The sequence below is a fragment of the Pelodiscus sinensis genome, chromosome 5 (genome assembly GCF_049634645.1).
Source record: "Pelodiscus sinensis isolate JC-2024 chromosome 5, ASM4963464v1, whole genome shotgun sequence".
Taxonomy (NCBI): Eukaryota; Metazoa; Chordata; order Testudines; family Trionychidae; genus Pelodiscus; species Pelodiscus sinensis.
Window position 1 is genome coordinate 52,592,948 of NC_134715.1, and position 16,073 is coordinate 52,609,020.

The 16,073-nt window shown below is 41.4% G+C and overlaps 1 long non-coding RNA gene across 2 annotated transcripts; it reads right to left on the reverse strand.

The window, feature by feature from the left end:
* Nucleotides 1-1,086: 1,086 nt before the first annotated feature.
* On the reverse strand, nucleotides 1,087-16,062 carry LOC142829593 (uncharacterized). Of its 2 annotated transcripts, XR_012904146.1 has the most exons (3): nucleotides 15,574-16,062; nucleotides 10,444-10,598; nucleotides 1,087-7,268 (listed from the first exon to the last, which is right to left on the reverse strand). It is a non-coding gene; the product is annotated as an uncharacterized LOC142829593 (long non-coding RNA). The 2 variants fall into 2 exon arrangements; XR_012904145.1 differs by lacking the exon at nucleotides 1,087-7,268 and having other exon boundaries at nucleotides 10,443-10,598.
* Nucleotides 16,063-16,073: the final 11 nt, after the last annotated feature.

A 16,073-nucleotide genomic window follows, 5' to 3' on the forward strand; every position in this document is an offset into this window, starting at 1 on the left:
ATGTATTTGCAAGAAGAATGTCTTCCAGTCACATCATTGCTTATATTGAATGTTTGCTGGGATCAAAGTCTGTCATCATCCAAATATGGCTTTGTGTTTTTCTATGCCCCTGTTTATAAAGAAAGGGAATATTTGTCTTTATAATTTTATTCCACAATAAATGATTAAATCTAATTAGATGCATAAGCTATAACAGTAAACTTTCAATAAATAAATCTATGTGAGGATAAAAGCAGAATCATGCACATATTCTGAACACAAAAGCCTTTTTGCTTTTCTTGTCCTTTTTTCAGCAGCTCTTTGAGCCACTTTACACAACACTTCTGGGAAGAATTCAGGTTAAAATTCACAAAGAGATTCCTTTTAATTGATTTGTTTTAAAGTGAAGACAGCTGTATAGATTTGACAGAAATGTAGGAGGCTCTAGAACTAAGTACAAATGGTATCCATTCCCAATAGACACATGGTTTCCTCTCCAACACTCTACTTCCATTGAATTAAAAGGAAATTTTGTTACTGCTTTCAAAGGGAACAGGATAAAGAATGATTTTTAATATGCTATATTTTTTGGGTGGAGATATGGAGGGTGATTGGAAATACTCCATTTTAATGTTTTTGAAGGTGTTTGTGAAAGTAACCTCAGTCAAATAAACAGATATTTAAGAAAGAAAAGACCTACTAGGTCATTTTGCCCATTCTGCCCTCTAGCCTATATTAGCATTAATGTATATACAAAACATCACTGATAGGGTTTTGTCTCACCTTATGCTTTTGCTGTAAAACTTGCAACACTAAACAAAAGCCAGAAAGAAGACGAAGTAACATGCCATCAAGAAGCATTGCATATACCAAAATGTTCCAAAGACCGAATATCTCCAAGAACTGATGGTGATTCAAAGGTCTTCCCAACCCACTCAGACCATCGTTGTGGCTTGTAGAGCCATGATAGATTCTTAAATCTTTTTTCTTTTACAGTTATTTTTTAAGGTTGCTTATTTAAAACAAGTCTGAAGGAGACTGTAAATCAGCACTGAAAATTGGAGCAGAATAAACCAGAAAATAATTCCTATGGTGTTGTAATAAGAAAGTATATTATTTTCAAAATATTTTTACAGGAGAGAACAAACATTTAATTGTATATTTTGTGTTCCTTTGTATCGTCTTTCTCCATCTTCACTGCTTTAAAGTATGTTGTCCACAGTGACAGTATCTAAAAACTTAACATTGGAGAACTCTAGCATTTGAAACACTGTAGATGTGAAAGTACCAAAAAGTAACTGGCAACACAAATTTGGGCTAATTCTAAAAGCCATAGTAGGAAAGTTTCCATCATCACAAATGGTTCCAAAATTTTCATAAAAAACATGAATTATTTCATATTCGTATCATTTACAAAACACTGTTTAATACATATTCTTACATTTAGTGCAAACCAGAGAAGATCAATAACAAAGTTTCAATTATATCATCAGCAAATTCTGAACAGAGAAGGAAAATGGAGTTTTCTGTATTACACATATTTGTACAGATTACATATGTATGCTATTCAAATTTTAACTCTACACACATACATTTAGTTTTCCATAGAGGAATCAATGTATTTTCATAGTATAATTGCAACCTGAAATATCTACTATATGTATGTATATTTACATATAATGTACGGTATATAGTATAGTGTTTACACTGAATTAATGCCATTTCTGCAGTGATCATCCTTTATTAAAAATCACCTGTCAAATCCTCTATTCTCTTCCCTCATTAAATGTGTATTCTGTACTTCTTTTCTGGGACCTCCAAAAGAGAATATTAGTGTATTATGTTTACACTAGACTAATTTCTCAGTCATTTTCTCAGTAGTCACTTCTTAGATATAGCTTGGCTTCAATTTTAGAACTATAGCACACCCTATTGGCTATTACCACATTTTACTGCATTTCTCTTGCATATTATTTCAATCACTTTTCTGCATTAGTAAGGCTTCAAGTCTTTTCCTGACCTTACCTTATAAAAGTAACAAGAGTTAAGTGATCTGAGATAATCCAGGTGTATGGTGATGTTAAATATTACTGTATTCAGGTCTTTTCATGTATCTTTTTAATTAAAAAAAACCTTTCTGTTATCACATCAGTTTTTAAGCAGAATTCACAGTAGTTAGTAGCACAATATATCTTTGTCTCATAAAAGATTTCCTTTATACGAGTTCTGTTTTGTTAGATAATTGAGGAGAAGGGATGTACAAGAAAATATTTAAAATTTCACATGCTGAATAAAACTGTAATGCTAACCAAATGAGAGCAGGATATAAAAATGTCTCGGTGCATTTTGTAACAGTTAAATCATTGAAATTTGTATGCTGGATTGATGAATCAGGAGTTGGAAGTGTTTAAAAATAATCAAATATTTTAGTGATCCATTTAAAAAAATATCGGTAAGTGATATCTCTGAATACCCCAATTAATTAGCTTTTTACTTCTCTTTTGCAAAGTGGAGAACTATGAATGATTACTAGTATTGTGGGTTAAACCCACTGAAAATCTTGAACATTCATGGGCCCAATTCCATTCTAAGTTACTTTAGTATGATTGGATGGTTGCAAATCATTCTCCCAGAACAATATATTCCTCAGGGCATCTGATAACACAGATAATGGCTTTATAACAGTACTCTTTTCAGCATATTGTGCCTGGTAAGATGTACACTTGCTAAAGCAATAGATCTATAAACAGAATATTGTTTATTGATAGGAGCTAAAACTGTATTCTTTATTTCTGTTGGGCAGATGGGATTGATGGCAATATGATGCAACTTTCTCCCATACATGTAGTTGGCCAGAAGCCTTTCATAGTATCCAAGGCTATGTCTACACTGCAACACTATTTCAGGATACCGGAGTATCCCGAAATAGCTACCCTGCATCTTTACAGCAAGCCCGTTATTCTCATTAGGGTAAAGGATATTCTGGAATAGCGGTTTATTTCAAAATTTAACAGCACCAAATGACGAAATAAGCTATTTCAAAATAGCATCAAAATAAGATATGCAATTTGCAAAGCTCAAATTGTGTATCTTATTTTGAGTTACAGTGCAGTGTAGACACACCCCAAGAGAAGATGACAAGCCAAAAAGGGGTAGACCTGGCTAACTTGCTAGGCAATGTACCATGATATCCCACATCCCCTGGGGAATGAGGTATCTTTTGTACCCCAGCTGGTTAGCGTCCACCTCGCCATTAGCAGCATACACTAGCCTGGGCTGTGCTTTTACTTCTGCTCAGAGAATTAGCAAAGTGTGTTCCACTGTACATTGCCCTGTCCTGTTAAAAGCATTCCCACAGGTTCTGACTGAGCCACCAAGCCAAGTGATATTGCCTGGTACAGTAAAACCTGTGTTATCCGGCACACTCGGGGATTAGGGCATTCCGATTATCTAAAAATTCCGGTTATCTGAGGGTCCCATCAACCTAGGAAAAACCAATGGACAAAAATAGTAAATCTTAAGTTTTTAATATTGGTAGTTTTGTAGTGTGAGGCAGTTGGTCTCACATTTCTATTTTGAGTTAAAGATGATTAGTACTTCTTAAATAAAAAATTGTTTAGCCAATAATGGTAAACCAAGCCAGGCCTGTGTGCCTGAAGATGTGATAGTATTGTGGCTAGGAGCAATGCCGGTTAACAAAGTTTTCTGGATAACAAAGGTTTCACTGTAAATGGTTTGCTTCCTGCTGCTTCAGTCTAGTCTTCTCTCCAAATCCGGTATTAGTTAGTTGCAAGCAGACCTTTGCAGCAGGAGCTGCTGCTTTGAAGAAACAGGCCACTCAGGGTATGTCTACACTGTGTGCTTATGTCGAGTTAAGATATGCAACTTCAGCTATGTTAATTGCTTAGCTGAAAGTTGAAGTACCTTAACTCAACTTTTCGCACTGTTCTACACAGCTAGAAGTCGAAGGAAGAACACTCTTCCTTCGACTTCCCTTAGTCTTTGTGAAATGAGGGTTACAGGAATCAGAGTGAGAAGCCCGAATTTATTTCAAAATAAAGGGCTTGCTGTGTAGATGCGCACTCTGTTATTTCAAAATATAATGAGTTATTTCTAAATAAGTGTGCGGTGCAACATAGCTTCAGAGACACGACCCTTCCCAGCTATTGTTCCTTCTTATTTGGATTCCCTGCTGCTCTTTCTGCTCCCTTCTGATTCAATGCTGGCAACTCTTACAATGTTATTGCAAGTTTCATGATATTTAATTTTCCTCTTATTGTCCTCGCTCCGGGAATCATGTTCTTACACGATCTTTCCCACTTTGGGAAAGCTGCTAGCAGGTCCATGCTGCTTTGTTTACCTAAAGCTGTGGTGTCCAACTATAGTGGCTATTGCTATAGTGAACTAACCACAATCAACCGCTCAAAAGCCACATGTGGCTAGTGGCTAACATGTTGCACACCATGGACCTAAGGAGTCAGTAGCTATGGAGCCTTATGGCTCCCTTTGGCTCCAGTTTACCATTTCCAGCCAACGGGAGCCACAGGAAGCAGTGTGGCCAAGGCCACCACTTCCTGCAGCCCACTTTGAGAAACACTTCTCTATGGAATGGAAGAGAAGATCCTCATGAGCTCTCTACAGCACTGGGTGGGATGTGAAGATTCCTCCTGTTCCCTTCCTAAAATGAGAAAGGAGAAAGAAGATCCCAGCAGCACAGACCTTAGATGGATAAGTCTACTTCATTAAAATGATAGCAGGAAGCCAAGCAGGAGGCAGAAAACAAAATGTTCTACACAAAAGCTCAACAGAGTAGAGAGAGAGATGAAAAACTGCCATCGTCTCAGCAATAAGGATATACTAGGTATTTACTTGTTAGAGGGGAGAAAGCACTAGGGATGTGAAGAGGTAATCAGCGCAGGGTTGGAAGCAGCCAGGCTGAAGAAGTCCCTGCCCATGGCACCGGGACTGCTTCACCCAGCTGTGGGACGGAGGGCTATCCCGCCCACTCCTGTTTAATCAGTTAAACTTAACATCTAACTGGTTAACTAATTAAATGGGATTTTACATCCCTAGAGAGCACATATTACTATTTTCTATGTAAAACTTGTTTAGTATTAGAAAAAATAACTTTTGAGATGATCCTTTACTTTTGTCATATGACTTTGGCAGGCAAGGGGGCAATTATGTGTATTCTTTCTGCTGTATTCAGTTGAAGTCTGCTTGCTAAGGTTGTCAAAGGCAATATCTTTTACCCTCTACCTGTGCTATTCTGGGCAAGATTTTATTCCTTTATATTGTTTAAATACCATTCTAAACCCAATCATACCCAACAGTCCTCCAGTGTTCTGTGAATCCTAACCTGTCATGCTTTTGGAGCTGCCTAGGTGACAGTTGGACTTTTGGCTAAGAGATATATGGGATCAATTAAAAGATATTTGTTCTATGCTGCTAGACATACATGATGAAATTTTGTAAAGGTTTTCATATTACTGAAGTTGACAGGAATGTGACATTACTTCCTTGGAGCAAGACTTCATAATAAGCTTGCTGAATTTAAGAACACTTGGCACCCATCCTTTGTATATTGTAACAAGTCAAAGCATTGATAGATGTGTCCTTTTGAGGCCTGGTGTGAGTTATTTATGTTTGATTGCTTTATGGCCACTGTTTTCTGTGTTATATAGCCTCTGGTCTTTATGTTCCACAATATACTTTGAGTCATTGTACTTAAATTAAAAACAAAATAAGTAAGTGCAGTACCAGGGAAATACAGATGCTCACTCACTGTAACAAGAATTCATGATTAAAACTGTCAATCAACCTAGCAATAAATAAATAATATAATATAATAAATAATAATATAATAGTAATAATAATAAGTCCCCCGCTGATACAGTCAGATGGCTGGTGTTACCCTGAGCAAAGGAGCCAAACTGGAAATTATCTCACATGCTGCTCATGAGAGATGTTTCTGGAGTTAAACAACAGCCATTCTCTTCAGTGACCATCCACAAAAAAGCAAGGAAGTAGGCAGGATGTGATGGTAGTAGTTTACCAGATTCTCATAGCAAAGATCAAACTTTCTTGTACTGGTGTCACCATTATCATATTCAAACATGACAGAAGCCAGGGATTGGAAATAAAGGAGTGTTTAGTATTGATAAAGAAGGAACCTATGGTGCTTAAAACATTATTTTGGTTTCAGTTTTAAAATGGTTTATAAAGTTTTAATAAAGTAAAAATACCATAACAAAATGACTAGTGTTAATATGACCCAATGCTCTCTTCTGGACGAAACAGGACTGATCAACAGAGTATTACAGACTGCACACAAGTTCTACCCCATTTTAAGACGTAAGGGGCTTGTTTTTTGGTTCAGGAGGATCAGAGTTCTTTCCCTATTGGCACCACAAAGTTTTACATGACCAAGGTGGGCAGCACAGTAACAAGCATCAAGGCATATACTTATTCAATAAAAAATAAAAGGTAAGAGTTCTAGAAAAGCTAGAATACCTACTGCATATAAGTATGTGTAATAGTATATTATACGAATGATATATACCATGTGGAATTCAATTTGAAATTATAACAGGTCAACTACTTTCTTTGCAAATTATTTACAAGGACCATATAGTAAGGAATAATTCTATCACCATTAAAATCTCTTTTAAGAAGTTCATCAGAATGCACAGTGATGGCTATGGACAGTAATTTATATATGGCTTTCCTGTAATGGAAAATAATGCCAGTAGAGCTCTTCCCTATTGTTTTGTTTGACTGGAGTAAGAGTATTAATCTTTTCTCCAATAGAGATTTAATTAAAGAAAATATTAACTCTGTCCCTTTGATCTTAGTAATATTTGGGTAGTAATAGTACACACCTTTTGAAATCAAGGGAGTTTGTGAGTGCATTCTAGAGGTAGCATTACATCCACACCATGGTGTTAGTTCAATGACAATGCACACAGCACTTGAAAAGTGATTCCTTCTTTTATACATCAGTTATGACTTTTTCACTGCACAGTATTCTGAACATTATAAATTCACAAAGAAGAATCAACTTGTGAGAATGTGAATGCATGCCGCACATAGCCCTTGTGTTACTGAAATGAGACTGAAGGATAGAATGTTCATAGCATTCAACTCACAAGAACTGAGTAAGTTGAGGGGTATATTCTTCTATTCATTGGACCTGATTCATCCCAGTGGTTAAATCATTTCTGACCACGAAGTTACATCAGGAAGGGATTTGGTTCTTTGTTGCACCTCCAATTGTAGTCGATGGGAGTCTGCCACAACAATATGACAATAGAATATGGTCCCAAATAGTGTTCAAAAAAATAGTGTTCAAGAAAGGATTTTTCTAGGATATGATTTGTTTTCATACATTAGAACCATCAAATTCTTGTAGTTCCAAACAAAATAAAGTTCTTCTAGTTTGATTTCTTTAAATCTGTCTTCTTCAAAATATTCAAAAAGGTTCTTTCACACTATTTAGAATTTTGATTATATTTATTTACGGTGCTGATTATATATATATATACACACACACACACACACTAGGGTTGCAAGATAGTTTCAGAAAAAATACTGAATGCGGGGGAAAAATTGGTTGAGCAAAAAAAAAAAACCCCCCCATACCCCCCCCCAAAAAAGAGCCATGGCCCCTTTAAAGTCCCACACTTCCCCCGCTTCCACCATACATGGTGGGGGAGATCGTCCCAAGTGGCCTGCCGTCCGAAAAACAGAAAATACTGGACATTTTACATGTCCAGTATTTTCTGGGTTTTTTTTAATCGGACACATGCCGCAAATACCAGGCTGTACGGTCCAATACCGGACACCTGGCAGCCCTAACACACACACGTACATATAAACAAATTAACTGACTGCTCTAATAACCTGCTAGGTAACATCATGGCCTCTCTTGTACAGTTTCAGCCAGTTATATATACCTTATCAATCATCTAGCCCACCACACAGAATTACAGAGCACAGAGGTGGAAAAAGATTATTGGGTCCAGTCCAATGTCCTCCTAACCCAGCATTAATTTTGGAGAGCACCTGAAGAGTACTTTGACTTCTAAGGCTCAGAAAGTACGTGAGATCCCAACCTCTGCTCCATAGTGGTAGTGTTTGCCCACCTTGTTGCCTTTGCCAAACGAGAACCCTGTTCTACTCAGTTTTGTGTTATGCACTTATCTAAGGGTACGTCTAGACTACCGCGTTTTGTCGACGGAAGTTTTGTCGACAGATACTGTCGACAAAACTTCCGTCGACAATTTGCGTCCAGACACATGGAGTTCTGTCGACAAAGCAAGCCGCTTTGTCGACAGAACTCCGTAGTCTGGACGCAGTGTTACAGGCAATAACACCTTCTGTCGACAGAGTTCTGTCGACAGAAAGTGTTATGCCTCGTAAAATGAGGTATACCAGCGTCGACAAAACTGCGGAGTTCTGTCGACGTTATGTCGACAGAACTCCGCGGTAGTGTAGACGCTGGTATTGTTTTGTCGACAAAAGTCCACTTTTGTCGACAAAACTAGGTAGTCTAGACACACCCTTTGTCCACTCCAGAATCCTTTCCATCATCCACTCAGGCACAGCCTTTAAAATATGAATGAAAACAATATTAAAGATTCTGGGACATTTTGGATAATTAAATACACCTTCTGCAAATGATCGTGTAGTGACAAGACACTGTATCTGGAACTAGAAACAACACAGACATGGGAGAAGGTGAGAAGGGAATAATTTAGGAAAAAGTCCCCTCCAATCTCATTTTCGTATAAAGTATCTACACAGGAGATGGTTATACAGGAGACCCTGCTTCAAAAGCAGATTCTTATTAGTAATCCCAAAATTGTCAGAAACTCTCATATCTTTAATTTCAAGATGAACAAATTATCATATAAATGCAGCAGCCAAATCCAAAAAGGAAAAAAACCCATAACCACTGAAAAGTATTATTAATACAAAATTATAACATCAATGGAGCAGGATTAGACCACTGAAACAAAATAATTATGGATCATAATCAGATCACCAGTGTTACTTCTATAGATGCTCACAAAAGAGAGACTTTATCAACCCATGATCTTGGTTAATAGTGTAATACTTTAACAGAATGTTATAGTGTACTTACATTTCACATTTACACTAAACTGTAAAGCTTTGTCTCATTCTGCTTAAAGATTTTGTTCTTACTTGATTTTGCAGAATATGAACATCCAGGAAAAGAAATAAGTTAAATAGCAAAGATTAACTGATTTAACCAATTAAAAGAACTGTTAAGGTCTTTGCATCTGAATGTTACTATAAAGTTTTTTTTAAGAGTGGCTAAAAATTGACACTAGTGCTGCCAAGGATATAAACTGGCCTGTTGTTTTTATTTAATGTCGAGAAAGCATTGCTTTCATTAGCTGTTGGAAATAGAGATGAAAACAAACCAGACTATTATTGTGAGACTGCTTAAATTGTTTCCTTTCAAACTAAATATTAGTTTTGTAGGTGTCTTTTTGAGTGGTAGGGTCAAATTCACATGCTGTAAGTGGGTGGGTTGCTAGAACCTAAATTCTCTGTGTCAGTTGGAGGAGGGGAGAAAAAGAATTAATTACAGAGAGAGGGAATGAAACTGTAACAATGGGGGTGATGGTGAACTGATTTTCCTCAGTCCCTACATTAAAGAACAGTGCTTGCTGCAGGTGATCAGTTACAGCATCACCCCTTGTATTGTTTTTAAAATAAAATGTAACAGTGGGGGAAAGAAAAATGACACCCAGTAGAATCCAACAGAAAAAAAAGCACTTGGAATAGTAGAAAAATCATCTGATAGTCTGACAAAGATGAAGCCTTGCAAATTAACTAGAACCTCAGAGTCTTCAGGAACAAAGGATGTGCTGGGGACTTTACAGAAAAAGGCTGTACTAAGCCAAACAATGGCATGGAGTTCTTTGGGTTATAGCCAGGAATAAGTTTTCAAAGCCAGCTCAGGCAGGAACTCGCAGCTGGGAAATAATTAGGTTATGTGTTCCAAGTTAGGCTTAGAAGCTTAAAAAAAGACCGGGTTAGGTTGGGGAGATAGTGCTGCCTTTGAAGCATAAAATACAAGAGTGCAAAATAGAACACAATAGGCAAGGATGGCAAGAGCTCAGAATAAAGTCTATATGACCAACCCTGTGACCACCACAATTCTTGTGGAGTTTATGGCAATAGGCGATGCTGCTTAAGACTCTTGAGGGAGTCCAGTAGTGACCAGCACCTTCCTCCTTGGAGTGGAATCAGATTATGCCCATAAACAGCTAGTAGCTGGCTCCCACTCTGGAAGCAGCAAAGCGGCAAAATTTGAATTTCTGGATGCCCCTAAAATGCTGGCACCACTACTGTGCCTAATTAGAAATTCATCCCTGCAGGTATTAGAAATGAATCCAATTACTGACTTCAGCTAAGAACTACAGGTTGCACCTCTATAAACTGGAACTCTCTGGTCCGGCAACTTCTGTGGTCTGGCAGAACCTGGTACACTTCATGGGCGGGGGAGTCCAGGAGCCTGCATCGTGTAGGAGGGGCAGCGCACAACTCAGCTGGGCTGGGCGGGGGGCATGCCAGGAAAGTCCAACCTGTAATACATAACATATACAGGCAGTCCCCGAGTTACGCGGATCCGACTTATGTCGGATCCGCAGTTACGAACGGGGCTTTTCTCACCCCGGAGGACTGGAGCGGCGGGACACCCAGATGCACTGCAGTCCCGCCGCCCCCGTCCTCCGGGGCGAGAAAAGCTGCTCCACGTCTCCCTGGTCTGCTGGGGGGGAGCCCCCCCCAGCAGAACAGGGAGACACAGAGCAAAGCCTTGGAGCACGCCTGGGCTGTCCCGCTGCGGGCGTGCTCTATGGCTTTGCTCCCCATCTCCCTGGTCAGCAGACCAGGGAGACGAAGCAAAGCCGTGGAGGACATGGGTGGTCCCGCCACCCACGTCTCCCTGGTCTGCTGGGGGGGGGGTGCAGCTAGTGCTCCCCCTTCCCCCCCAGCAGACCAAGCTTTTCTTGCCTACGCCTGGGGTAGAGCAGCTGGGGCGCTGCCGGGTTGGTCCCGCAGCGCCGCTCCTCGGCGCTACTGTACCAACCCAGCAGCACCCCAGCTGCTCTGCCCCAGGCATCCTGATTCAGCTGCTGCTGGTCAGTTTCACAAAATCTGAGTTGGGTGCCTAAGCTTTTTTACAATGAATGTGGAGAAATACACACATCAGAATGTAATCCCCAAGGAGCTGCCTATACTAGTCAGTGGGGTGTGTGCTGAGCACCCTTTTTTGGAAAGAGTTGCCAGCATATACTTAAACATTAATGGGCTAGGGAAACAGTAAGAATGACTCTATAGCCTGGTGTTTGCAGCATTCACCTAACAGGTGGCAGAGTCCTGTTCAAATCTCTTATCCCTGTCAGGAATAGAAGGAACCTGAGCTGAGAGCTTCCCAGATCCTGGGTCAGCAAATACCCTAACAACTAATTCAGTGGTTCTCAAACTGTTGGTTGGGACCCCATTTTAAACAGGTCACCAGGACTAACTTAGACTTGCTAAGGCCCAGCACCAAATCCAAAGCATGAGCCCAACTATCCAGTGATGAAGCTGTAGTCTGAGGGCTTCAGTCCTGCGTGGCAGGGCTCAGGTTACAGGTCTCTTGCCTAGGTTGAAACTCTTGGCTTTTGGTTTTGGCCCCTCTTGCCCAAGGCGGTGGGCTCAGGTTTTGGTCCCACAACCTGGGATGGCAGGGCTCAAGCAGGCTCAGGGTTAAGTTCCCTTCCTAGGGGTCATATGCTAATTTTTATTGTCAGAAGGGGGTTGTGATGCAATGAAGTTTGAGAACCGATAAACTAATAAAAAGATTAAGGGTAAAGACTCCTCTCTTTTTCCCTCTCCCTGTCTGCTTTCTATTAATTTACCTGAGGGGCATAATCCAGTATGCTTCTCAAAAATCACCTACTGGATCAGGCCCCTGCGTACAGCTGGAGCAACTGAACACATATACTTAGTCTGTGACTCGCTCTGGACTTATGCAGGAGGTAGGTACCTGGGCAGAAAGAATAAGGCTGCCTTGCACATGCCCTGCCTTGCACTGTAGGCATCTACAAGTCTATGTGGTAGACAAGCAGGAATTTTGTGGACGGCAGTGGAACAAAACAAAGGGATTTGGTTCCTAAGTACCTTCATGGACTTTAGGGTATATGTAGTTATATATGTAGATTGTGACAAAGCCACCACGTTCTTACTACATTTTAAAGGTGTAGGTACCGCACTATGCCTCTGTCTCCCCTCCCCCCATGGAGACTTGCTTTTAAGCTGGTTCTCCCCAGCACTAGCTCCTGGTCCCCTCTTGCTGCCTCTGTATCAGAGACAGCAAGAGGTGGGGAAGGGGGCGGGAATGCACGTATAGTTGACTACTTGCTTACATCCCTAACCTAACCCCTCTGAAAGCTCCCTTACCTTCATGTGCATCACTCCAATAGTATACAGAATGGAGAACAGAAAGTCCAAGGCAAGAACCATATCCTGCATCCCCATCCTCAGCCTGCTCCTGTACCCCGAGCTCCCACCCAAACTCCTCATCTCTCTCCTACACTTCCCACCCTCCCAGACTCCCCCAATCCTCACCCTCCTCCGGCATCCTACATCCTGCTTAAACCTTGCACCCTGACCCCAGCCTGTTCCCATGCATCCCCTTCCCACATTTTCAACCCCTTATTGTTGTCCTCACCCCAGAACCTCAGGGTCCCACAAAATCGACAAGCCCTGGATTCCCAGAAGAGTTAATCCAATTCAGGGGGGAAGCCCTTGAAAAAGTCAAGACGACACCCATTTTATGGACATTATGTGGTAAAACTGGATCTCAGAGAGCAAGTCATATCACCAATATGATCTCCAAAGCAAATGGAGTTGGACCTTTCTGGGTTAAATGCGTCTATGGTCATACCTCAATGCACCCCATATGTACAAACATTCCATAAGGAGTGGGCAGCATGGCTAAAATTATGGTACATTGACAAACCCATTAGAAAAAGAACCCCAAGAGGTGTATTGGAAACTGTTTTGGGTGGAATTGGACTAGGAGTTGGGAGTATAGGCAGTCCCCGGGTTACATGGATCCGACTTACATCGGATCCCTACTTACAAACGGGGTGAGGCAACCCCGCACTAGCTGCTTCCCCCCAGCAAACCAGGGAGACGCGAAGATAGCGCGCCCCCCCCCCCCCCAGCAGACCAGAGAGACGCGGAGCGGCTTTTCTCAGCAGACACCTCAGCTTGAGAATAAAGGACTGAGGGAAGTGAGGTGTGGGAGAATAAAACTGAGCTCTGGAGAAATGTTTGGCTAGAGTTTCCCCTACAATATGTACCAGTTCCGACTTACATACAAATTCAACTTAAGAACAAACCTACAGTCCCTATCTTGTACGTAACCCGGGGACTGCCTGTACTGGATGCCACTAACATAGAGGTATTGGCAAACAAACTAAGTTTTGTTACAACTGAAATACAAAAGTTGGGAAAGCCTATCAGTGCATCTGTATCAAAATTAGGAATGGGACAACAATTATTTTCTAGAATATTGCCAGTATGGCAACAGCGGGGGGGGGGGGGGGAGGATTTGTCACTGTTAGCAGGAACTATGGGATCAACACAATAAAATGTGTCCCTAGCATTAGCCTGAACACATGCCCAGGAAATAAGTCAGCAGTTGTTCATTCAAATAATCTGGGAAGGTATACAAGGAAATTTGCTTTTGAAAATAAGCAAATGTTGAGGAAAAATGTTACAGAAGGGGAGAGACAATTAATGGCATGATGGAAATTGGTAAATTTTACCCTAAACAAAGATCAAATGGTTCTACAAGAATATGTAATAACTGTACACCCTAGCCCAAGAGTGGTGAACCTTTTTTTGGGTAGTGGGCCACTGACCCACAAAAAATCAGTCAGGTGCCACACATAAGTGAAAAGCAAAAAAAAACCAACCCTCACTGATGTGGCCCCTGATTGAGGAGGAAAAAGCCATTCCTCACAGTTCCCTCATACAAGAGACCCTACAGCAGTCCATCTTAATAGATTTGGTGTGCTCCAGATCCATGGTGATTCAGCAACAGGGCTGGAGTGCCAATGCTGGGAGGGGGCTCTGCAATGCTGGGACGGGGAGGGGAGCCTGAGGCTCAGGGGCTGGATCCAGGTGAGCTGGGAGTCGCATCCAACCCCTGAGGCTGAGGTTCCCCACCTCTGCCTTAGCCTAACTATTGATATCTATTCAGCGATACCTTTGGGAATCCAAAAAAATTAATTATGCATTTGATGAATCATCATCCCTGGGAATATAAAGAAAACCAACAATGGAAAACCACTGAGATGTTTGTGTGTGGCCCATGAAAATTTGGGATATGTGCACGAGGAACAAAATTTAAAAGAAAGGGATGAATGTTTCTATGTAAAAGACAAAGGAACCCAAAGATGTATGTTTGATATATCAGGCCCATACACGAGGATTGTGTGTGAACGGTGCAAACACACCCCACCATGGTCCCCCAAGTAAGAGTGCTCTGGCTGGATAGGGAAGGCAGGAGCCCAAGGCTCCCTCTCGCAGCAGTGAGGCCAGGGCTTTTCCGGAAAAACTTGCCAGCTGTCTACACTGGCAGCTTGAATTTCCGCAAAAGCACTGACTTCCTACTGTAAGAAATCAGTGCTTTTTGCAGAAATACTATGCTGCTGCCGTTCGGGCAAAAGTCCCTTTTGCGCAAAACTTTTGCGCAAAAGGGACAGTGTAGACAGCTGAGATTTGTTTTGCGCAAAAAAGCCCCAATCGCAAAAATGGTGATCGGGGCTTTTTTGCACAAAAGCACATCTAGATTGGCCACGGTCACTTTTCTGCAAAAAGTGCTTATGCGGAAAAGCGTCCGTGCCAATCTAGACACTCTTTTCCTAAAATGTTTTTAACGGAAAACTTTTCAGTTAAAAGCATTTCCGGAAAATCATGCTAGTCTAGATGTAGCCCACATGTGGGAAAACCTGTGTAAATTATTGAGAGGTATTTTAGGGTACCTTGGTCCTTAAATTTGAGTAGGTGTGGGAGAGAATCATGCACTGCCAGCTCTTCATATTATCAGCTTGCCTTCTAACTAAGCAGTCTGACAAAGTTTTGTTTTCCCAGTTTCCAAGTTGTGTTGCAAGATGAAAGTCTCTCCCTAATGTTTAAATGCCAGGGGAACATGACTGTTCGCAAAGATAATTTGAGCAATGCAAAGCTACAATCAAATACAACCAATGCTTACATATGTAGCTTGAGTGGAAGAATTTATGTGGGTTAATCCCTTAGTGCCTTCCCACCTCCTTCTCTGTGATGCAGGAAAAAAAAAATTTTGATCCCACTTTGCTTACCCAATATTTTATGCAGTCATTTAAACATCTGATTTAGAATAAAAAGCTGGCATATTAGCCAGTGTTAGCTCACACCCCCTTTAGAAAAACGAGACGTAGATAAAAAGCTTGCCACACTTAACATGGAAAACTACTCAAGAGTTTTTAAGCCCACCCGTTTTGCATTTGTGCAAGTACTTGCCTTGTTTTCTTGACCAAAGGATTAGAAGCTGTTTGCTGACTGACCCAATCGAAGAACATACAGCTTCTCCCTCCTCCCGTCGAGCCAAGGCTTTGGGGCTCTTTACAATGCAGGGCAAAGGTGTCTTTTAAGAAGAGGACTAATAAAACCATCCACCTTCCTTTTAAGCAATGTGAGCGTGTAAACAAAATGCCCGCCCATAGCGGCACCTGGCTACTAGCGAACTGGGAACTGAGCTGCAGGGACCACACGTGATTTCACCCCCATGAGCTATAAACCCAGCGCCGGCTGGCAGGAGAAGCGGACACACGCGCCTCTCTAGCTGAAGCAGCGCCCGCTCCTCACCGAACAGGCGTCACCCCCGAGAACCTGCCCTGCTGCGGGCGCATTCCCTGTACCCAGGCACGCGCAGCCCGCGGGGGCCGCGTTCTGCTGGGACAGACCATTGCACTAGACCAATGGGGGAGAACAGGTGCAGGAAACCACCTCGCAAGGAGGGT